The sequence below is a fragment of the Neofelis nebulosa genome, chromosome 17 (assembly GCF_028018385.1).
Source record: "Neofelis nebulosa isolate mNeoNeb1 chromosome 17, mNeoNeb1.pri, whole genome shotgun sequence".
In the NCBI taxonomy this organism is placed as follows: Eukaryota; Metazoa; Chordata; class Mammalia; order Carnivora; family Felidae; genus Neofelis; species Neofelis nebulosa.
In genome coordinates, this window is record NC_080798.1 from 47861169 (window position 1) to 47884384 (window position 23216).

General features: G+C 41.0%; 1 protein-coding gene and 1 long non-coding RNA gene across 2 annotated transcripts in view; one reads left to right on the top strand and one right to left on the bottom strand.

Moving 5' to 3' along the window:
* Positions 1 to 16715, bottom strand: part of LOC131499693 (uncharacterized) — a 29186-nt gene extending 12471 nt beyond the window's left edge. Inside the window, exon 1 of the long non-coding RNA XR_009256016.1 lies at positions 16595 to 16715. This is a non-coding gene — a long non-coding RNA (uncharacterized LOC131499693). The remainder of the gene's footprint in view (positions 1 to 16594) is intronic.
* A 249-nt stretch (positions 16716 to 16964) lies between these two features.
* AP1G1 (adaptor related protein complex 1 subunit gamma 1) overlaps positions 16965 to 23216 on the top strand; it is an 81244-nt gene continuing 74992 nt past the window's right edge. Inside the window, exon 1 of the mRNA XM_058707862.1 lies at positions 16965 to 17104. The gene's annotated coding sequence lies outside the window, so the exon portion shown is untranslated. The remainder of the gene's footprint in view (positions 17105 to 23216) is intronic.

The following is a 23216-nucleotide window of genomic DNA, read 5'->3' on the forward strand; positions in this document are numbered from 1 at the left end:
CCCAAGGGATACAGGAGTACTGATGGATAGGGGCACTTGTACCCCAATGTTTACAGCAGCACTCTCAACAATAGCCAAATTATGGAAAGAGCCTAAATGTCCATCAACTGATGAATGGATAAAGAAATTGTGGTTTATATACACAATGGAGTACTACGTGGCAATGAGAAAGAATGAAATATGGCCTTTCGTAGCAACGTGGATGGAACTGGAGAGTGTGATGCTAAGTGAAATAAGCCATATGGAGAAAGACAGATACCATATGTTTTCATTCTTATGTGGATCCTGAGAAACTTAACAGAAACCCATGGGGGAGGGGAAGGAAAAAAAAAAAAAAGAGGTTATAGTGGGAGACAGCCAAAGCATAAGAGACTCTTAAAACCTGAGAACAAACTGAGGGTTGATGGGGGGGTGGGAGGGCGGGGAGGGTGGGTGATGGGTATTGAGGAAGGCACCTTTTGGGATGAGCACTGGCTGTTGTATGGAAACCAATTTGACAATAAATTTCATATATTGGAAAAAAAAAACACCCAAACACATGTGCGCACGCACATACACACGGAAGTGTGTAAAGCTTTTTTACTTCTTAAGATCTCAATTTTATAGTGTAGTATAAGGCACTATATTTTGGTGTTAAGAGTATGAGTTCAGTAGTGAAATGACCCATATTCACATCCTAGATTCACCATTTATTAACCATGAGACCTCAGGCAAGTGACTCACCCTTTCAAAGACTCAGTTGTCTGGACTTTAAGAAGGGGGATAATAAGAGTTAATCGTTATTACCAAATCTCATAATTTGTTGAGATGATTAAACATGCTAATATGAATAAAGAAGTTAAATGCAATGCCTGGCACTTAGCCAATGTAATCAAGTTTTGCTTTCTATCACCATCATCATCATCATCATCATCAACATCACTCAAGGTGGTCTAAGCTTCTAAAAGGTGGTCATGGAGGGTTTTAGGACAAGAGGGATTTCCCCCTAATGCCTTTGAATTGCTGAAGAGGCATGCACCAAGTTGGGTAGTGTTAAGGGGCACACTTTTCTGAGGTTTTGCTGATTGTTTCCTGCTAGAACTTATACTCCTTTTTTTTCCCCTCTTCCAAAGAGTTACATGGTTTGTTGAAAAAGGACACATTGTAAAAACTTAGACAATACAGAAAGGAACTTTGAAGAAGTAAAAGCCACATGAAATACCACTAGAGATGTGCCCAAGGGCTCAGTCTCTAGACTTTTTCCCTTTCTTCTCTATTCTTTAGGTGATTTCATCCTACGTCATGGTTTTCAATCCCATGTTTATGGTGAAGACTTCCATATCTCCATCACTAGCTAAGAGCTCTAGGTTGATACGAACTCGACTGATATATCCATCCGCTTTCTTGACATCTTCACGTGGATGTTTCAGAGGCATCTCAAACTTACCATGTCCAAAAGTGCTCTCATCCCTTTCATGGACCTACTCCTTCTTACAGTTCATGGCAATTCTATGCTAGGGCAAAATCTTGATATCTTCCTTGACTCTACCCCTTCTCTCAACCCCTACCTAGCCCCCAACCAATTTTCAGCAAATCTTGGTCACTCTACCTTCTAAATATATCCAGAATTCTGCCACTTCTCACCACCTCCATTGACGGTACTTTGATCTAACCTAATCTCTTGCCTGAATGACTGCAATAGCCTCTTAACTGGTTTTCCTGCTTCTACTCCTCTTCCCCATTAATTGATCCAATATAACAGTCAGAGATCTGGTTAATACCTAAGTCAGATCATGTTACTCCTCTTCTTTTAAACCCTTACAATGTCTTTTTAATTCACTTATGAGTAACAGGCAGCAACTTTCCTGTGATGAAGGAGGAAATGCACTCTCACCTCTTCTGTCTGGCCTCATTGTCTCTACTTTTCCCCTTATTTACTCTGCCTCAGCCACACTGGCCTCTTTGTGCTTCTTCAAATACACATGCTGGTTCCCACCTCAGAACCTTTGTACTTCCAGTACTCTGTGTTCTTTAGCTATCTTCCCCGTCCTTCCCTCACTTCCTTCAGGTCTGTACTTGTGTGTTCTCTGTGAGTCACTTCTCAGCTATTGTCTCCAAAATGTCAACCTCTTCCCTCTTCTCTGCTTTATGTTTTTTCTCTATTGCTCTTAACTCTAACATACAATATAGTTCACTTAGTGATTTTGTTTATTATCTATTTCTTCCACTGGAATATCAGTTGTATGAGGACAGGGACTTTTATCTGTTTCGTCCACTGTAGCATCCCTAGCACTGTCAATAGATTTTTGTCAAATAAATGAATAAATTCAGAGTTTACCACTGCTCAAGTTTGATAAACGTTCTTGTAGACCTACCTATGCATGTTTATGTGCAGTTCTTAATCATTGATGTACTACAATGTCTGACCGCATAGGCCCTCAAAATATAGTCTTTGAAAGAGAGAGAAAAAAGGTGGTATGGGCCAGAAGCTTGAAGGTTGCTTTATCTGTCATTGACTTAACTTACATTAAAGTATGAACTTCATGAGGGCAGGAACCATGTCTCCTTGCTCACCGTTTCCTCCCCTGTGCTTCTAAGAATGTTTGGCATCTAGTAGGTACGTGATAAACAAATGTGTGATAAGTTGAGAACACAATGTGACTCTTACCCTCTTGCCTTAGGTGGAAGCCCTGGCAGACCTGGTCAGTATTGGATTTACTGAGGATGTTAAGAAAGGTGCTGTTGACAGAGCAGGTGGAACTTTAGCAGGAACTGGTGATCCACTTGAGGCATCACCAATATCTGCACTGGGACCCTTTCCTGTGAGACCTCCAGCCTCTTGTTTTTTATCCCTTCCTCCTGAAAGACAGGTCAGTACAGAGAGGAAACTGATTCTGGGATGGGACTACCAGTAGTGTTAAAATATATTTCTACATGGGCCTTTTGAATGGTAGAATAATCTTAGTGATGTTTTTTTTAATTTTTTTTTTCAACGTTTTTTATTTATTTTTGGGACAGAGAGAGACAGAGCATGAACGGGGGAGGGGCAGAGAGAGAGGGAGACACAGAATCGGAAACAGGCTCCAGGCTCCGAGCCATCAGCCCAGAGCCCGACGCGGGGCTCGAACTCACGGACCGCGAGATCGTGACCTGGCTGAAGTCGGACGCTTAACCGACTGCGCCACCCAGGCGCCCCTAGTGATGTTTTTTAAGGCTAGGGAGCATATTTGCAGTCATTTAGCGGACATTTGATTTTTTTTTTTTTTTTTTTTACATTTTTTATTTATTTTTGGGACAGAGAGAGACAGAGCATGAACGGGGGAGGGGCAGAGAGAGAGGGAGACACAGAATCGGAAACAGGCTCCAGGCTCCGAGCCATCAGCCCAGAGCCTGACGCGGGGCTCGAACTCACGGACCGCGAGATCGTGACCTGGCTGAAGTCGGACGCTTAACCGACTGCGCCACCCAGGCGCCCCGCGGACATTTGATTTTTAATGTTTATTTACTTTTGAGAGAGAGAGAGAGAGAGACCGAGCATGAGCAGGGGGGGGGCAGAGAGAGAGAGTGAGACACAGAATCTGAAGCAGGCTCCAGGCTCTGAGCTGTGAGCACACAGCCCAATGTAGGGCTCAAACTCACGAATTATGAGATCATGACCTCAGCCAAAGTCGGACGCTTAAGAGGTTTAAGAGACTGAGCCACGCAGGCTCCCCATTTGATGTGTTTTTATGCTGAACTCATGAGAAAATAGGCCTGTAGTCTTTTGTCAATCTCTTGACAATACCACAATATGGACTGCAAGGAACATTTTTATGAGCTGGACAAATTGGAAAGTCTTTCATGTACAGTGATTTAGACATATATTTCAATATTTAATTTATATGTAGGGGAAACAGTTGTCTTCTCTTGTTGAAAATAGTATAAAGATCTCAAAACTTTGTAGACATAAATCTAGAGAAGTCAAATAAGTAAAAGCTAAAGAGCCATAGACATTAATTCTCTTTACTCTGTTCCTTCAGTATGAATAAAGAGAAATGGTCTTATTCTTTTAAACTTGCAAGGTATTTCTGACCCCATGAAACTCTTTTTAAAATTTTTAATGTTTATTTATTTTTGAGAGAGAGAGAGAGAGAGAGAGAGAGAGAGAGTGTGTGTGTGTACAAGTGGGGGAGGGGCAGAGAGAGAGAGAAAGAGACAGAATCCAAAGCAGGCTCCAGGTTCTGAGCTGTCAGCGCAGAGCCCGAAGCGGGGCTCGAACCCACAAGCTGTGAGATCATGACCTGAGCTGAAGTTGGACACTCAATCAACTGAGCCACCCAGGTGCCCCTATGAAACTCTTTTTAAATTTTTTTTTTCAACGTTTTTTATTTATTTTTGGGACAGAGAGAGACAGAGCATGAACGGGGGAGGGGCAGAGAGAGAGGGAGACACAGAATCGGAAACAGGCTCCAGGCTCCGAGCCATCAGCCCAGAGCCTGACGCGGGGCTCGAACTCACGGACCGCGAGATCGTGACCTGGCTGAAGTCGGACGCTCAATCGACTGCGCCACCCAGGCGCCCCTGAAACTCTTTTTTTAAGATTTTATATTTCAGACATAATTTAACTCTGATTTTCTTTGTTGAAATTATTTATCTGAATGACACCTTGTGAATTGCTCAGCTTCCAGTCTTGGAATGCAAGTCCTCTGATTTAAAATAAGAAAGAATTGAGGTGCCTGGGTGGCCCACTCAGTTAAGCATCTCACTCTTGATTTTAGCTCAGGTCATGATCCCAAGGTTTGTGGGATTGAGACGCATGTCGGGCTCCACATTGACAGCACAAAGCCTACTTGGGATTCTTTTTCTCCCTATCTTTCTCTGTCCCACCCCTGCTCGTGCGCATGTACTCTTAAATAAATAAACTTAAAAAAAAGAAAAAAAGAAGGAAACAGACTCTTAAATATAGAGAAAAAAACTGATGGTTACCAGAGGGGAGGGAGGTGCGGTATGGGTTAAATAGATGATGGGGGTTAAGGAGTGCACTTGTCGTGATGAGTATCTGGTGATATATGGACTTGATGAATCACTACATTGTACACCTGAAACTAATATATCACTGTATATTAACTGGAATTAAAATAAAAACTTAAAAAAATAAAACAAAGAAAACTTTATTATGGAAACTTTAAACATATAGAAAATTAGAGGTAATAATATAATGAACTTCCATGTACCCATCACATGGTTTTAACAGTTATCAACTTTCTGCTTCTCTTCTTTTCTCTCTTCCTGACACTTTTATTTGGCGGGGGAGAAGGAATTTATCTTTTATTTTTATTTTTTAAAAGTTTATTTATTTATTTTGAGAGAGACAAAGAGAGCACAAGTGGAGAAGGGGCAGAGAGAGGGAGAGACAGAGAATCCCAAGCAGGCTCCACACTGATAGCACGGAGCCCTGGAGCCCCCGACTAAGGGCTAAGGGCTTGAACTCACAAAACCATGAGATCATGACCTGAGCTGAAACCAAGAGTCAGACGCTTAACCAATTGTGCCACCCAGGCACCCCTGTGGGGAAAGAGGAATTTAGAGCAAATCTCAGACATCATATAATTTCACCTGTAAATATTTCTGTAAATATCTCTAACACATACCTTTTGTTTTTATAATATAAAAAAATGCCATGCCATTATGATGCTCAATACAATGAAAAATAATTTCTTACTATAATATAATACTCAATCCACATTAGATTTTGCTAATTGCTAGGGTGCCTGAGCGGCTCAGTCGGTTAAATGTCCAACTTTGGCTCAGGTCATAATCTCACGTTCTTGAGTTCAGGCCCCACATTGGGCTCTCTGCTGTCAGCACAGAGCCTGCTTCCAATCCTCTGTCCTCCCTCTCTCTCTCTGCCCCTCCCCCACTGGTTGTCTCTCTAAATAAATAAACTTTGAAAAATTTTGCTGATTATCTCAAAAATGCATTTTATAGTTATTTTATTGAAATCAGGACCAAAGATCTACACATTGTATTTGGTTGATATATCTCCTAAACCTTCTCATCTCTAACACTTCCTTCTTCCTGCCTGTTGTTTTCTCCTTGCCATTTATTTCTTGAAGAGTCCTCAGACTTTATTAAACTGAATCATCTTTCACAAGTAGCATCTCCAGGCTTTAAGATAAAAGATTTCCTGTTTCTTGTATGTGACCACAGGTGACAAAAGCAGCAAAACTCATAGTTGCTCCTAAGGCTAATTTCCAGAAGGCATAAATAGAAACTTCACCTTCACAAGAAGGAAGCTGGACTATGAGAAGTTAATTTTATGAAATATTTATTGAAGGCTTACTGTGAACAAAATATGTGTTTGGCGCTCAGACCAATCACAACCCAGCGGTCTTTTTTCTTTCAGAATGACTCCTATAAGAAGAGCGATTTGTGTCCTTCACTGTTTCCTAGTAAGTATAGGGAATGCTGGTAGAAGCTGGAACTGCTTACTAATCACTGAAGATTTTTCAATTCTTCAAAATTTTTTTTTACATTTTATTTATTTTTGATAGAGAGAGACAGAGCACAAGTGGGGATGGGACAGAGAGAGATGGAGACACAGAATCCGAAGCAGGCTCCGGGCTCTGAGCTGTCAGCACAGAGCCCGACGCGGGGCTCGAACTCACGAACCGCAAGATCATGACCTGAGCCGAAGTCAGACGCTTAACCAACTGAGCCACCCAGGCACCCCAAGATTTTTCAATTCTTATAAGACTATTCCTCCATAGGTGACAGAAGGTTATTAGTGACTTACCAGGAGTACAGTGGGTTCCTTTATAGTAGCTAACAGTTTTCAAAGTGGATATAGATCTCAGAGAGATCTTTAACACAGAAAAAGTTTTGAAACAACCATCACACTAGATAACTATGGCACATAGTTTGAAAAACTGTGCCTTTTTTAGAAATCCAGATTGCCTTTGAAGCAAGGGCCAACAAAATGTCACCACTACCACCATTTGCATGATGGGGGAGTTGTCTAGTTTTCCAGCCAGATTATATGCTGCCCTTTCAAAAGTAATAATAGTCTACTGCCTTTGAGGCTGGGATTTCTTTCTGGAAGGCTGTATTATTGTGACTTTTAATTATATTTATTGAAATGAACAGGTACAGGATTCAACCTCCCAACTTCTCCAAAGCCAGAATCAAGATCCAAGATGGGTTTTGATAACTTTATGCCTCCTGATTTGCCTGATGTAAAACCTCAAGTAAGCCTATCCATTGACCCTTGTGGTTCTGAGGAAGTTGATTTTGAAGATCTTAACCGGAGACTTGAAATTCTCAAGAAAACCACAAAATTCCTTGGTCTTGGATTGAGTAATTAATTGCCTGGGAATCAGGGCTCTTCAGCACAAATGTTAATGTGGCTACTTGTGTGTGAGTCTGAAGTGTTCTCATTTACAACCTCTTCCATCCCTTAAAGTCTCTGGTTCTCTGTCTGTAATAATGTATATGTGTGTCCATGCATACACATATAATTATTCCTGTCTCTGAAACTTCTATAATTCTTAGATGAAGATTCCTGACCTAAATAATTTTATTAATTATAGTCAATAAACTCTTGTTTTCTCTTGGATCCTTACTTCTCTCATAATGATCACTTTTTCTAGGGAGACAGAATGGTGTGTATTTAAATCCTATCCACTTACTAGCTATAAGACTTTTGGTAAATGGTACCTTCTGTCAGATGTGCATGAAAGTGCAAAGAAACTAGAGGAATATGTGTCTTTTTAAAAATGAGTATTTTAGGAGCACCTGGGTGGGTCAGTTGGTTAAATGTCCTATTCTTTTTTTTTTTAAGTTTATTTATTTATTTTGAGAGAGAGAGAGAGACAAAGCACAAGTGGGGGAAGGGCAAAGAGAGAGGGAGAGAGAGAGACTCCCACACAGGCTCCATGCAATCAGCACAGAGCCCAACACAGGGATTGAACCCATGAATCACGAGATCATGACCTAAGCCAAAATCCAGAGTCTCAATCAACTGAGCTGCACAGGAGCCCATGAGTATTTTACTCTTGATCTCAGCTCAGGTCTTGATCTCAGGGTCATGGGTTCAAGCCCTATTTTGGACTTCATGCTGGGCATGAAGCCTACTTTTTAAAAAAAGAGTATTTTAAAGAATTGGGTGCCTGTATGGCTCAGTTGGTTAAGTGTTCAACTTCGGCTCAGGTCATGATGTTGTGGTTCATAAGTTTGAGCCCCACATTGGGTTCTGTGCTGACAGCTCAGAGCCTGAAGCCTGTTTTGCATTCTGTGTCTCCCTCTCTCTCTGCCCCTCCCCTGCTTGCTCTTTCTCAAAAATAAATAAACATTAAAAAATAAAATAAAAAAAGTATTTTAAAGAAAGAATGCAACACAGAGTGAAGAAAAGGCATTGTTAGGAAATCAGTGGAATCCTGTATGTCTGAGTTCTGCCACTTACTAGCTGTGAGCCTCCTTTTTCTCCTCTATAAAATGGGGACAATAATGAAAATTAAAAGAATTTATTTAAAGCCCTTTAGCACTTATTAGGTGCTCAATAAATATTAGTTTCCTTTTCAGTTTCTATTTGCTGAGTTCTAGTGGACTAAATATTAGTGATTCTATGGGATAAAGGAGAGGCCGAGAAAACAAGATGGTCAGATTATTGTTTCTTGTACAACTGGCATTTTGTTTGTTTTTCTTTTTAATAACCTTTATGTTTTAGAGCAGTTTTTGGTTCACAGCAAAATGTCAAATTAATTTTAATTACTTTTTAACTATATATGTGTGTGTGTGTGTGTGTTCGTATATTTATTTTTTTTAATTTTTTTTAACGTTTATTTATTTTTGAGACAGAGAGAGACAGAGCATGAATGGGGGAGGGTCAGAGAGAGGGAGACACAGAACCCCAAACAGGCTCCAGGCTCTGAGCTGTCAGCCCAGAGCCCGACACGGGGCTTGAACTCACAGACCGCGAGATCATGACCCGAGCCGAAGTCGGTCGCTTAACCGACTGAGCCACCCAGGCGCCCCTCGTATATTTATTTTTGAGAGAGAGAGAGCACAAGCACGGAGGGACACAGAGAGAGGAGACACAGAACCCGAAGCGGGCTCTAGGCTCTGAGCTGTCAGCACACAGCCTGATGTGGGGCTCGAACTAATGAACTATGAGATCATGACCTGAGCTGAAGAAGGACTGACTGAGCCACCCAGGTGCCCCAAGGCTAACTTTAAAGCAAACTGCAGAACTGCCTGATTTTAGAGGAGTAAGGATGGGGCTAGGCACATAAAACAAAACCTTGTTTGTTCAAACAAAACCTTCCTTACCATGGAAACTTCTAGGCAAATGATGGTGCTTGTATAAAGGAAATAGAATTACTTGAGTAGGAAATGAGCCAGAAGCCCTGCTGACTTTCTGGATGCTGCATCCTTCTCTGGTGGCCACAGTTTTGTCTTCCCTAGACTAGAGAATGGCACCACTTCCTCAAGTTGGGGTTTGAGTTGGTTGCAACCTCATATCTGGTAAGAGTTTTTACTCTAAAAGTGCCAACATAATATAGAATGATTTACAAAACAAGGATGACATAAAACATCTCCATTGGCAAACTCTGGACTGCCTTTTTTCCCCCTTTCAATTTGTATTTATTTATTTTAGGAGAGAGAGAGAAAAAGTGCAAGTGGGGAAGGGGCAGAGAGAGAGGACAGAATGAGAATCCCAAGCAGGCTCTGAGCTGCCAGCACAGAGCCCAACGTGGGGCTTGAACTCACAAACCCTAAGATCATGACCTGAGTCAAAGTCAGACGTTTAACCCACTGAGCCACCCAGGCACCCAGGACTGCCTCTTTAAAACAAATTTTTTTTTAATATTTATTTTTGAGAGAGAGAGAGAGAGAGTGAGTGTAAGTGGGGGATGGGCACAGAGAGAGAGAGAGAGAGAGAGAGAGAGAGAGGGAACACAGAATCTGAAGCAGGCTCCAGGCTCTGAGCAATCAGCATAGAGCCAGGTGTGGGGCTTGAACCCACAAACCATTAGATCATGACCTGAGCTGAATTCGGACACCTAACCAACTGAGCCACGCAGATACCCCAGGACTGCCTCTTTTAAATCTCTAAATCAAAGAAGGAGCTGGGCTGAACCTTGTATCCTATGTGCTTTGATCTTTAGTTTCAAGGGGCATATAGATTTCCTAATGGTCTTGGTACGAGGCCAAAGGGTGTATGGAGTTGGCTATTAGAATTTCAATTTTACATCACTTCTAGCTCTTTTGCCACAACTGAAAGATTAATTCCTAAACTTTTCTCAAGCCAGGATAAATTGTGATTAGGCACCATGCCTAAAAGAACTGTAAAAATGCTTTTTGTGAAAACATTACATAAACAACAGAGGGACTAATTTCTTTCTGACTCTCAGGCTTATTTATAGACTCAGGTGATTCAAACAAGTGGAGCCACCTCCTTGACACATGTCACTGTTTCCGACAGGGTTGGATCTCCTTCACTCTCCTTTCTCAGCTGAGATCTCTGGCATGTGGAGAAGCAGGAAGAATTCCTTGTGAAAGACACTGACCACATTTCTGTAGGGAGAGTTTTCCCTATCTGCTGTAAAGGTCTTATGGCTTCAGCTGCTGATACTGTCATTTAAGAACCCCACTGCAACTAAGCCTCCAAAAGAGGGTTCCCTCTGATACCACGATTCCAGTTGATATGCCATGTCTTCCAAAAGACTTCTTTCTCAGCTCTGGCGCCCAATGACCTCTCATTTTTCTGCTTCTTTTGGAACTATCATTTATCTCCTGAGTGGTAATATTGATATTTTTATGTATTGGAGGATTTTTTAAAAATCTAGTTTTCCTTAATGAAATAAAGAGGGTAGGGCAGTCTCTATTGAAATGACAATAACAAGGGTGCCTGGGTGGCTCTGTCAGTTAAACTTCTGACTTCAGCTCAGGTCATGATCTCGTGGTCTGTGAGTTCAAGCCACAAGTCAGGCTCTGTGGTGACAGCTTAGAGCCTGGAGCCTGCTTCGGATTCTTTGTCTCCCTCTCTCTCTGCTGCTCCCCTGATCATGTTCTGTCTGTCTCTCTCTCTGGAAAATAAATAAACATGAAAAAAAAAAGAAACGTCTATAACAGATTCTGTGCACCCAGGACAGTGTGGTGTAGTAGACTCAGGCAATACATTTATTAAATGACTATTATATAGGCTAAAAGATATATAGTTACCCCTCACTTTTCAAAAGTTCACATTAGGCCACTTCGATTTTATGAATGACCTACATTAGTACCCGTTTTGGCCAACCAAAGGGAATTTGAAAAAAATGTTCACTTCTACCAAAAAAAAAAAAAAAAAAAAGTAGAGGTGCGTGGGTGGCTCAGTCAGTTAAGTGTCCGACTTCAGCTCAGGTCATGATCTTACAAGTTCGTGAGTTTGAGCCCTGCGTTGGGCTCTGTGCTGACAGCTCAGAGCCTGGAGTCTGCTTCAGATTCTATATCTCCCTCTCTCTCTGCCCCTCCCCAGCTTGTATGCTTTCTCTTTGTCTCTTTGTCTCTCTCTCTCTCTCAAAAAATAAATAAACACTAAAAAAAATAAATAAATAAGGGGCACCTGGGTGGCTCAGTCGGTTAAGCGTCCGACTTCGGCTCGGGTCATGATCTCACAGTTCGTGGGTTTGAGCCCCATATTAGGGTCTGTGCTAAGAGCACAGAGCCTGGAGCCTGCTTCGGATTCTGTCTCCGTCTCTCTCTGCCCCTCCCCCATTTGTGCTCTGTCTCTATCAAAAATTAAATGAACATTTAAAAAAATTTTAAAAATTAAACACACACAAACACACACAAAAGTAAAAAGTGAAAAAAGCATTCAGCACTTGTTCTGCAGTAAGCTTTTACAGAGGCAGTATGCACACAGAGCAGTGATAGTGGCCAAGTTTCTTACCTGGAAACTATGCTAAAAGTAAGATAATATTTATCCTAAAGACATCTCCTATTTATTGAGCCCTTACCACGTGCCTGCCACTGTTCTAAGTACTTTAAGTGTATCGGCTCATTTGATTATTATACCAGCCTTAAGGTGCCAATGCTACTACTATCATTAACTCCATTTTATAGACAGGCACACTGAGGTTCAGAAATCCCCAGAGATGTTTACTAATTTTCTACAGGTCATACAATAAAGGAAGAGCAGTATTTAAAAATTTTTTAAAAACTTGATTTATTTTAAGAGAGAGAGAGCGAGCACATTCGAGCGGGGGGGGGGGGGGGCAGAGAGAGATGGAGGGAGAGAGACAGAATCTCAAGTAAGCTCTGAGCTATCAGCACAGAGCCTGATGCAGGGCTCAATTTCAGGCACCAGAAGACCAGGCTTGAGCCAAAATCAAGTTGGACATTCAACTGACTAAGCCACCCAGGCACCCAAGGAAGAGCAGCATTTTATTTTTATTTTTTTTTTTCAACGTTTTTAATTTATTTTTGGGACAGAGAGAGACAGAGCATGAACGGGGGAGGGTCAGAGAGAGAGGGAGACACAGAATCGGAAGCAGGCTCCAGGCTCCGAGCCATCGGCCCAGAGCCTGACGCGGGGCTCGAACTCACGGACCGCGAGATCGTGACCTGGCTGAAGTCGGACGCTTAAACGACTGCGCCACCCAGGCGCTCCGGAAGAGCAGCATTTTAAAAATTTTTTTTTTTTTTTCAACTTTTTTTTATTTATTTATTTTTGGGACAGGGAGACAGAGCATGAACGGGGGAGGGGCAGAGAGAGAGGGAGACACAGAATCGGAAACAGGCTCCAGGCTCCGAGCCATCAGCCCAGAGCCCGACGCGGGGCTCGAACTCACGGACCGCGAGATCGTGACCTGGCTGAAGTCGGACGCTTAACCGACTGCGCCACCCAGGCGCCAAGAGCAGCATTTTAAACCCAGGCAGTCTGGGGGCGCCTGGGTGGCTCAGTCGGTTGAGCGCCGACTTCGGCTCAGGTCACGATCTTGCGGTCCGTGAGTTCGAGCCCCGCATCGGGCCCCTGTGCTGACAGCTCAGAGCCCGGAGCCTGTTTCAATTCTGTGTCTCCCTCTCTCTGACCCTCCCCATTCATGCTCTGTCTCTCTCTGTCTCAAAAATAAATAAACGTTAAAAAAAAAAAAAAAATTTAAACCCAGGCAGTCTAGCACAAAAAACCAACACTTTTAACTATTATGCTATAATGCCTGCATGGTTTACAAGCTCATGACAGGTGAGGAGCAAATGAATAACTGTATATAAAAACACTTTTGTAAATTGTAAGACACAATGCACTACTGTTACTAGGTAGTGGACAATCAAGAAATGGTTGAGATGAATTGTATGGTGGCATAAAAACTGTTTTATACTTATGTTTGCAAAATCCTTCATAGTTTTCAAAGTGTTTTCACACATTTGATCCCTCTGGATATTAAGCCACTGTAAATCCATTTTGGAATAAGTCTAGTCATAAAGAAAGCATTCATGGGGGCGCCTGGGTGGCGCAGTCGGTTGAGCGTCCGACTTCAGCCAGGTCACGATCTCGCGATCCGTGAGTTCGAGCCCCGCGTCAGGCTCCGGGCTGATGGCTCAGAGCCTGGAACCTGCTTCCGATTCTGTGTCTCCCTCTCTCTCTGCCCCTCCCCCGTTCATGCTCTGTCTCTCTCTGTCCCAAAAATAAAAAAATTAAAAAAAAAAAAAAAAAGAAAGAAAGCATTCATAATATTTATATATTAAATAATGTATGTTAATATTTATAAAGTATTTATTCTCAAATAAATACTTCAGGGCCAGCTGAAGTAACAGGCCCAGAGATGTTAAATACCCTGATTACAGCACAAAGTTAGTAACCCAGCCAGGACTGGCATCCGAATGTCTGACTCCTGGCTGATGCATCTTTAGTTTTGTTTTTTGTTGTTGTTATTATTTGTGAAATTGAAGCATATGAGTTTTTCAATAATAAACAAAACTATAAAAATAATGATCTTTTCTCCCAGCCATTCTCTCTTCCTAAAAGTTTAGTTAATTTTTGGGATGTTGCCGTTTTAAAAACAAAAATCTCCTGGGGTGCTTGGCTGGTTCAGTCAGAAGACGAGCATGTAACTCTTGATCTCAGGGTCATGAGTTTGAGCCCCACACTGAGTGTAGAGTTTACCAAAACTATAAATAAACGTTAAAATAAAGAAATAAAAACAAAGATCTCCTTTAACATTTGGATCTATAAAACTGCATTATTTTGTAAAAACTTTTTTTTCAAAGTGTAAGTCTTTTTTTCCCAAAATGTACATTATGCTCATTGCAAAAACAAAACATCATAACATACAAACCCTATATAATCCCACCATCCAAAAATAACCATTTTCGCATTTTAGTTTTATCCTTCAACTTTTTTCTATGTATATATACGCTTTTTTTGCAATATTATTATAAAACCATTTTGTAATGTTCAAAAACACCTGTCATACCATGATAATAAAGATAGAGCTATAGCTTCATTTTTATTAGCAGCATAGTACTCCATTTTATTGATGTGCTGTAACCTACCTGAAACTAGAGATTATGCTTGATTAGATAGGAAGTAAGTCTTCCCAAACTTTTTTTTTCAAAAAATTTTTTAACACTTATTCATTTTTGAAAGGCAGAGAGAGACAGAGCATGAATGGGGGAGGGGCAGAAAGAGAGGGAGACACAGAAACAGACTCCAGGCTCTGAGCTGTCAGGACAGAGCCCGACGCGGAGCTCGAACTCACGGACTGCAAGATCACGACCTGAGCTGAAGTCGGCCGCTTAACTGACTGAGCCACCCAGGCGCCCCAGTCTTCTTAACCTTTAAATGCTAACCACGGAAACCAAGCCACTTAGGATAATGATGTCCACACTATATATTAAGTCAATTGCTTTTATTGAATTAAAAATTTTTTTTTAAATGTTTATTTATTTTTGAGACAGAGACAGAATGTGAGTGGGTTAGGGGCAGAGAGAGAGGGAGACACAGAATCCGAAGCAGGCTCCAGGCTCTGATCTGTCAGCACAGAGCCCGATGCAGGGCTCAAACTCAAACTGTGAAATCATGACCTGAGCTGAAGTCGGACGCTTAACCAACTGAGCCACCCAGGCGCCCCTATTTTTTAGTTTCATTGGAGGAGGAGTTTGGTAATTATAAAGGTAATAAAAGTAAAAAAGAAACATAGAGGGGGTTTACATCTCATAGTGTCTGCCGTATTCTCTTTAATGCTCTGCCATTTGGCATGGTACTAAAAAAGTTCCTTCCTCTTTCTTAAGAATAGTTTAATTTTTCTTTTGTGGTTTGCAGCAGTATAAACACTTAAATTCAACCTCTAAACAAATATTTGTGATGTTGCAAACAAAATACTTTAATTGCTTTGTGACCTGCAAATTCCTTACTTTTAAGGGAGTCCAAAACTGTTCTTTAGCATGTGTTCATGTCTAGCTATACTTCAGAGGAATATGCCTTGCAACATCATTATGTTCTAGTTTTATGCTACTACCTACAAGCTGTGTGATCCAAGGTTGCACTGCACAGTAGTGCATTGAGGGGGAGATGAGGCAACTGAATTCCATGAGGTTTCTGCTCCCCAGACCATTTGGGTTGATTCCACCCTGAGTGTGGGAGTCGGTGTGTGTGTGTGTATACTCTTTTCTAATTCAGGAAGTGGCACCATATAGCTGAATCAGAGTGGGGGAGGGGGGAGGGAGGGTTTCTATATTAATAGTTTCTCTGAGCCTCAGTCTCCTTATTTGTAAAACTAAGTTACTTATCCTTGACTAATCTGATTTAGGAGGTTGGTAGGAGGGTCACACTGGGTTACACATAGGAAGATGCTTTTATAAACAATGTGATATCAATGTTTAATAATAGTAAATGATAATTACTTTATCATGCCCCCTGGCCTTTGTCACTTGTTAAACCCGAATAGTTCAAGAGCAAAATTGTGCTCCTGAATTCAATTTTTGTAAAATGTTTTGAAATCTCTGCAAAAAAGTGGCTGTCTGAGGAAAAAAGAGCAACCTCCTATGACAGGTCCTAAACTTAAGATTTGGTTAGTTCAGTTCTGTTTGGCATCCAGCCAGGTGCTGTGCTTTATTCACTTTCAGGACTTCTTTGCCGCCAATCTACGTGAAGGATTTTAGTTTAGGTGGGTCACCTTTCCTTTAAATGAGCCAAAATATCACGCCTCTTTTCACCGTTCACGTGGAAAATATTTGTGTCAGGTGTTCATAATTATTTATCAAGCCAGGTAATGTCTGGGTAGACTGTCTTTGGCTCAGGTTATTGGTTATGGAGACACAGCCCACTCTTTAAAGAGTTTTAGCGTTCACTAGTCCAAATCCTTTGTTTTTACATACGAGGAAACTGAGGCCCTGAGAGTTTAAATGATTATCCAAAGCAGGACGTTGAGCGGTTGTACTGCGTTTGAAATATATTCTTCTGTATCATCCTCTAACTCTAAAAAACACCTTGCAAAGATACCATAAAACTGTAGACTCCAAGACCGCTTGGAGCATGTTCCTGAAGTTAGCCTAGAGAAAGCTAAAGTTTCAAACACGACTGGAAACAGCTCGAGATTTTTCTGTATTAATTCCCAGCCCCCACCTGCCTCGCCTCACCCACTTCTTTCTATACCTTGATAGCTCGGCTCTCTTCAGGTGGCCCCGCGGTTTCCTGGTAGCTCAGCCTCCTCCTCCCCCGCAAGCGGAACCAAAGTTCGTAGGCTTCCAGGGTCGGCCGGCTCTTTCTCTCTCAGACTCTTCGCAGCGGTGACTCGGCAGCAGCGTCTCGCGTCATCAGTGACCGCCCCGTACCTTGCTACGCTGTGCGTCGCTCTGCTAGGGGCAGTCACCTCCTCCTTGGCAAATAGTCCTCGGTGGGGTCCGAGTTTTCGGGTAGTAGGAGAGCGGAGGCACAAAAAGTTACGTCTAGGGAAGACGGCATCGACTAGGAGAGGGAGATAGAGGCCAAAGTTTTTGAGATAGTATTTGAAGTTAGTTAAAAACTCCCTCCTTCCTAAAAGGATCCTTCCGCCTGCAGTAGCGGTGGTGAGGCCGAGGGAGCCGCCATTTTGGATGTTCGGTTCCTGCTGCCACTGCTGCCGCCGCCCCCGGAGCTGCTGGTTTCATTCGAGGTTTCGGGCCGGTGAGTGTCACTCGCGGCGCTAAGGACATATTGCTCCTTTTGCCCCGCGCCTGCCGGGAGCGCTCGGCCGGAAGCTTCCTGTCAATCTCATGAGTCCGGTTCTAGGCTTTTGGGGGTGAGAAGAGAGGACAGAGGCTGGCCCAGGAGGGGCCCGGAGCCCCAGGGGCTGCTCCGACTTTCTTGAGGGCCGACCCGAGGCCTCAGACCAGGAGGCTCTGCACGCTTCTGCGTTCTGTGCTGTGGCGTTGCCCGGCCGGTGCGGGCCTCCTTTGGACCCATTGACTTTCTCGGGCTTCGATTCTCTTTTGAGGGTTCATTCAGGGAGCAGGGTTAGCGGGGCGGGCCCCACCCCCGCGTGTCGTCTTTGAGCGGTATATCAGCGTTCTTGTATCTTGTACTCGGGTCAGGTCTTTCGTAGAACTCTCTTTAGCTCTTCTAAATGCTTAATTAATCGTTGTCTGCCCTGCAGTGGCGTCCTCTCCGAACCGGACATCGGCCTTGCCTCTCTCTAACCTTCCGACCAACTTCGTTTCCGATTTTCAGGGTTTCCTCCCTCCCCCCCCCCCCCCCCAACTCACCTGCGAGTACACTGCTTACCTTTCTCTCAAACTCCTGATCCTGCGGACGTCAGTTTCTAATAATTCTCCGAATCATCTTGACTGTCTGAAAGAGTCCGGACGATTGGTTATGTTTCCTAGTTAGGGTTTGGTGAAGGAGACCCATCGAACCACTCGCTCAGAGTATACTTCAGCAGTAAATGTTTGTGAAGCTAATGAAATGGCTTTTTGGGGGGAGGGTACGGAGGAAGGTGTCATGTTTTTTCATTGGTGAATTCCTTTCGTGTGCTGAACACTTAGTTATTTGGTGCTTATTGACAACTTATGTATTTGTATTGGTGATATTTAACCCTGGGCATGGAAATTGCCTGAGAAGGATCTTAATTTGACGTAGGTAGAAAGGGAAGTAACTTTTTTGGCGACTGAAAGGATTAGTTAACAGAAGAGAGGAGCGAGTGAAGGAGTTAGTGATCTTAACTTGCAGGTGTTTTGAACGGTAATGATACTTGTTACCTGATTCTAAAAAATACGGAGATTGACTTCATGTGTTAGAATTTTCTGGGGTAGTTGAATTTTAAATATTCATTTCCACCGTTCCTGTAATACTTGTCAGACTATACACGTTAACTTTTGGTTTAAAAATAGAGATTTTCCAGGTATCCATAATCTCATTACCTTCATGCTGTTATTAAAGTATGTTTGCAAAATAGCATGTTTTAATAAAAAGCATTTCACAGAAATTTACTGATTACTTCCCACATTTCAGGTTAGGCGAGTGTGATTGAATCGCCTCTGTTTCATCTCAGCCTGGATTTTTTAATCTGCGAAAGAAATAATTTGTGATTACAGTTTAGTGACTGCTGAAATTTAAATTTGTAACTTGATGGACTCATTGCAGAGGGACGAAGAGAAAAGTGAAATAAAATTGTAACTTGAACTTGGATCAAATCTTTTAATACTTCTAATCCGTGTCTAAGTGCATTATTCTTATCAGGTAGATAAATTCCTGTACTGGTCATATGATGTCTCCATAGAAGATTGACTGTTTTCATTGTAAATAGTGTTCTTGTTATTTATTTTAAGGAGACTTAAAAAATGTTAGTATTTGTGTATTTACTGTCAAGATAGGGAGTTTCTCTTTTGGTTTAAAGGAACTGTCAACCCCCTGAAATCTAGGGAATGCTTTTTCATTTACTAAGTACTCCTTTGTAGTTACTGAAATATTCCATTTCTGACTTACCTTTTTAAAACAAAGTTATTAGAAGAGCTATCAAATAGGTGTTACTTAACTCCGTTCATTTTGCGGTATGATGTATTGGTAGTCAAACGTCATTCATTCTTGGGTGGTTTGCATTCAATTGGAGTGTCTTTTTGCCTTACAAATTCTAAGCAAAGTGCTGTTTAATGCACTATTGATTGGTCACATACTGGAATGTCTACTTGGTCTAAGGTTGTGGGATCATACTTGAAATTAACATTATTGTTTAGGGAACTTCAATTTATTTTCTTTTGGGTACAGTTGCTTGTTCTTTGATCTGTTTCACTCTTATCAGTTCTAGATTTGAGACAATTTTATTTATTCATTTTTTAGTACACTCTACACCCAAGTTGGAACTTAAACAAACTCATGACCTTGCCATCAAGAGTTGAATGTTCTATTGACTTAGCCAGCCAGGCACCCCTTGAGAGTAAATTTTAGAGTGAAACTGTAACGTACAAAAATTGTCAGAAATATCTTGGTGATATTTCACCCCCTCTTTATTTTAAAAGTAGTCTTGAAATCAGTGATGTACAAAAACAAAAGTGCAATTTTTTTGTGTGATTTATAAAAACTTTATACATATTGAAAAAGTTGAATGAGTATTTTCCAAAAGATTATTTTTAATTAAAAAAAATCGAATTAGAAAACTAAATACCAAAACAGATTTTCAAAATGCTTAATCTCTTTATTTGCATTTGATGAGGATTAAAAAGTTTTATGTATAAAGCAGGACTTTAATTGATAGCAAAAGTTTAAAACTTTTACTTAGATTTAGTTTCAGAGAATCTAAAACTATTACCTTTTCTGTAAACTGCAACAACTTGTTTAGCTATTTTTGTTGCTTAAAATTCATTCATTTTCAGCTTTATTAATTGTTTTTAGTTCTTAATTTTGGCATTCTTTCATCCCTTTGTTTTATCCAATTTCTTTCATGCAGGATAAGATTTAAAGTAACAATTAATTTTAAAATTAAGAGAACATATGGGTATGTCTAAGCTCTTATGTATCTTGGTTTACAGGTTTTGAAAATTGTATCTTTGTCAAAAAGCATCAGGATTTTTTCATTTGCTTTTTTGTGTAGAAACTTTTATATCAGTGAAGGCACTCATTTCTACCTTGAAAATACATGAAAGGTGGTTTTTTTTTTTTCTTCTTTGAAGGAGCAACACAAAACAGTTAATTTGGCATGTATTTTGGTTGCTAGAAAAACAATCTCTTGTCAAAGTTTGAAGGGTCCGGAAGTAAACAACAACAACACAACCTTGCTCTTGGCTAAACTTGTTGAGTCAGCATTAACTAACAGTTTTGTATAAGAGCAAGATTTAAGATAATATAATGGAAATGAGAAGTGCTTTTTCATTAGGTACTTGGAGGTTTTGCATTTTTTGTTTACTTAGATAATTGGAGAAAATTGACGTTATAAATGTTGTCAGTGTAAAATAGTCTTCAAAGCAAAAAAAAAACGTATTTTAAAAGAGGAAGAAAACATGTGACCTTTGTACTTTATAAATAATGAAAGACATCTTAAAGGCAAGTAGTTTTTACCCCCTTTCTCTGTTACACTGCAATAAGTCACAGTGTAACCTTGATAGGCAGGTGCTTTGCTCACTGTAGCTTTCTTGTAGCTGATTGTAATGTGTTTTACTGAGCATTGTAGGCTTTTCAGCTTGTTTGATTTTGAGATTAACGTTAATGATTTTTGTGAAGAGCAAATATGAGAAAGACATGAACTTAGATCCTTGGAAGTGTAAAATATTTGCACTCCTCTCCTTACAAAACTTTGGGTTAAAAATGAGACTGATCTAGAATAGATGATGTACACTATTGGGTTAAAGGATCTAACTTTAGTAAATGATCATATAGTGGTACAACTCAAAAGAGTTCCATTAGTGTTTTTACAGCTCAGTTTAGTGAAGCTCATTACTCATCCTCACGATTGGGAAATTATTCCGTTTTAAGCTGAAGAAAAGGAAGGGAAGTTAATTTTTTTTTAATCCCTTTTTAAAGTGTGCACAGAAGATTTGGTTTTCTTCCCACTTTTTGAAATTTTTGAAAACTTTTAAAATACGGTGAAAATACTGGTGTCAGGTGAATGGGGAAACTAACTGAAAATACTTAGGTAGCCTGTATCTTGGTAGGTACAAGATTTTGGGTATGATTTATTGACAGTAAGCTGTTGTGAGAAGAGTTTCTTTTTCTTTTTTCTTTTTTTTTTTAAATTTCTGTTGCCTAGTATTTTTCTTTTTCTTTGTATTTTTTTACATTATTTTTGAGAAACAGAGTGAGACAAAGTGTGAGCGGGGGAGGGACAGAGAGAGAAGGAGACACAGAATCTGAAGCAGGCTCCAAGCTCTGAACAAGCAGTCAGCACAGAGACTGATGCGGGGCTCGAACCCACAAACTGTGAGATCATGACTGGAGCCAAAGTCGGACGCTCAACCGACTGAGCCACCCAGGCGCCCCAAGAATGTCTTTTTCTGATAGTACTCAATATGTGTGATGTGTGATGTTTTTTAAATGTGTGTTTGTCTCTACTAGTGAAAGTTGGGCTTTATATTTTCTTTAGAAACATTCCATGATGAAAGCTTCATAAATCGTGTTGATTATTTAGGAAAGTAGAATGAGGAAGCATTTACTAGCATTTGGTTGTGTTATTTTATTTACACACATTGGACTTTATTTAAAATTTTTTAAAAAGTAAACTTTACATGCAGTGTGAGGCTTGATTGAACTCAGTGACCCCAAGATCAAGAGTTGTGTGTTCTATGGACTGAGCTGGCCAGGCACCCCTACACACACTGAACTTTTTACTGTTTCTTCAATACTCAGGTTCGTTCATTTTCATTCTCTTTGTACTTGTTATGCCTATACCTGGAATGTTTTTTTTTCCCTTCCACCTAGTAAACCTGTTCTTTCCTCTCAGCCCCCTGGCAAAGGGGTATAGTATAGTGTTTTCTTTAAAGTACTTGAATTGTCTACCTGTTCTTGAGCTTTCACAGGACAATAACTATATAATTTATGACATCCATAGTACATAGCACAGTGCCTGGCACTTAGTAGCTACTTTGTGGAATAGATGCTATGGATGAAAATAATATGGAAAAATTGTTTGGGTACTCAAATATATGGTGATTGGTTAATGCCAGAGCCAAAAACAGAGCCCTGAGTTATGAGAAGCTACTACAGGTCATTTACTTGTGACTTACAGAATTGATACCAGTGAAGTTTCTTTCAGGTTTAGAAAACAGGGATGCCTGGGTGGCTCAAAAGGTTGAGTGTAGGGCTCTTGTAGGACTACTCTTGTAGGACTCTTTCAGCTCAGGTCATGATCCCAGGGTTGTGGGGTTGAGCCCTGAGCCCGGCTCTGCACTGAGCATGGAACCTGCTTAATTAAGATTCTCTCTCCCTCTGCCCCTTCCCTGCTCACGCGCTCACTCTCTCTCTAAAAGAAAAACAAACAAAAAAGCAAAAACCTGTATAAAACCTTGTGTCTGTACCCTGGAAAATAGCGTTTACATGTTTTAATTCTGAAGTTGACCTTGCTCTTTTCTCTTTGTGATTTAGTCTGATTCTTTTTTGAGAGAGAGCATAGCGCTAGTTGGGTAGAGGCAGAGTGAGAGTCTTAAGCAGGCTCCAAGCCCAGCATGGAGCCAACCTGAGGCTTGATCTCATGACCTGAGATCTTGTGTTTGTTTTTTAAAATTTTTAATGTTTATTTTTGAGAGAGAAAGAGAGAGCATGAGCGGGGGAAGGGGCAGAGAGAGAGTGAGACACAGAATCCGAAGCAGGCATCAGGCTCTGAGTCGTCAGCACAGAGCCGGACACAGGGCTTGAACCCACAAACTGTGAGATCATGACCTGAGCTGAAGTCGAATGCTTAACCAACTGAGCCACCCAGGCACCCCATGACCTGAGATCTTGATCTGACTTAAAATTGAGAGTCAGATGTTTAATGGACAGAGGCATCCAGGAGCTTGCTTCTGCAAAAGTTTCAAGTGGCAGCAAATAAATCTACACTTCCCGCCATCTTCTTTCTTTTGAGTTCTTAATATGGTAACGCATTATACTGAAGAAACTAATTGTAAGTTGAGCATTTCAGGCTTTACTCCCCAAATGGAAATGTGTTGATACAGTTCAGTGATTTGTTGTCTTTCCCCTCTTGTTTGGATAATATACTTTTATAACGCTAAGGTTTTTTTTTTTTTTTTTTTTTTTTTTTTAAATTTATTTTTTGGGACAGAGAGAGACAGAGCATGAACGGGGGAGGGGCAGAGAGAGAGGGAGACACAGAATC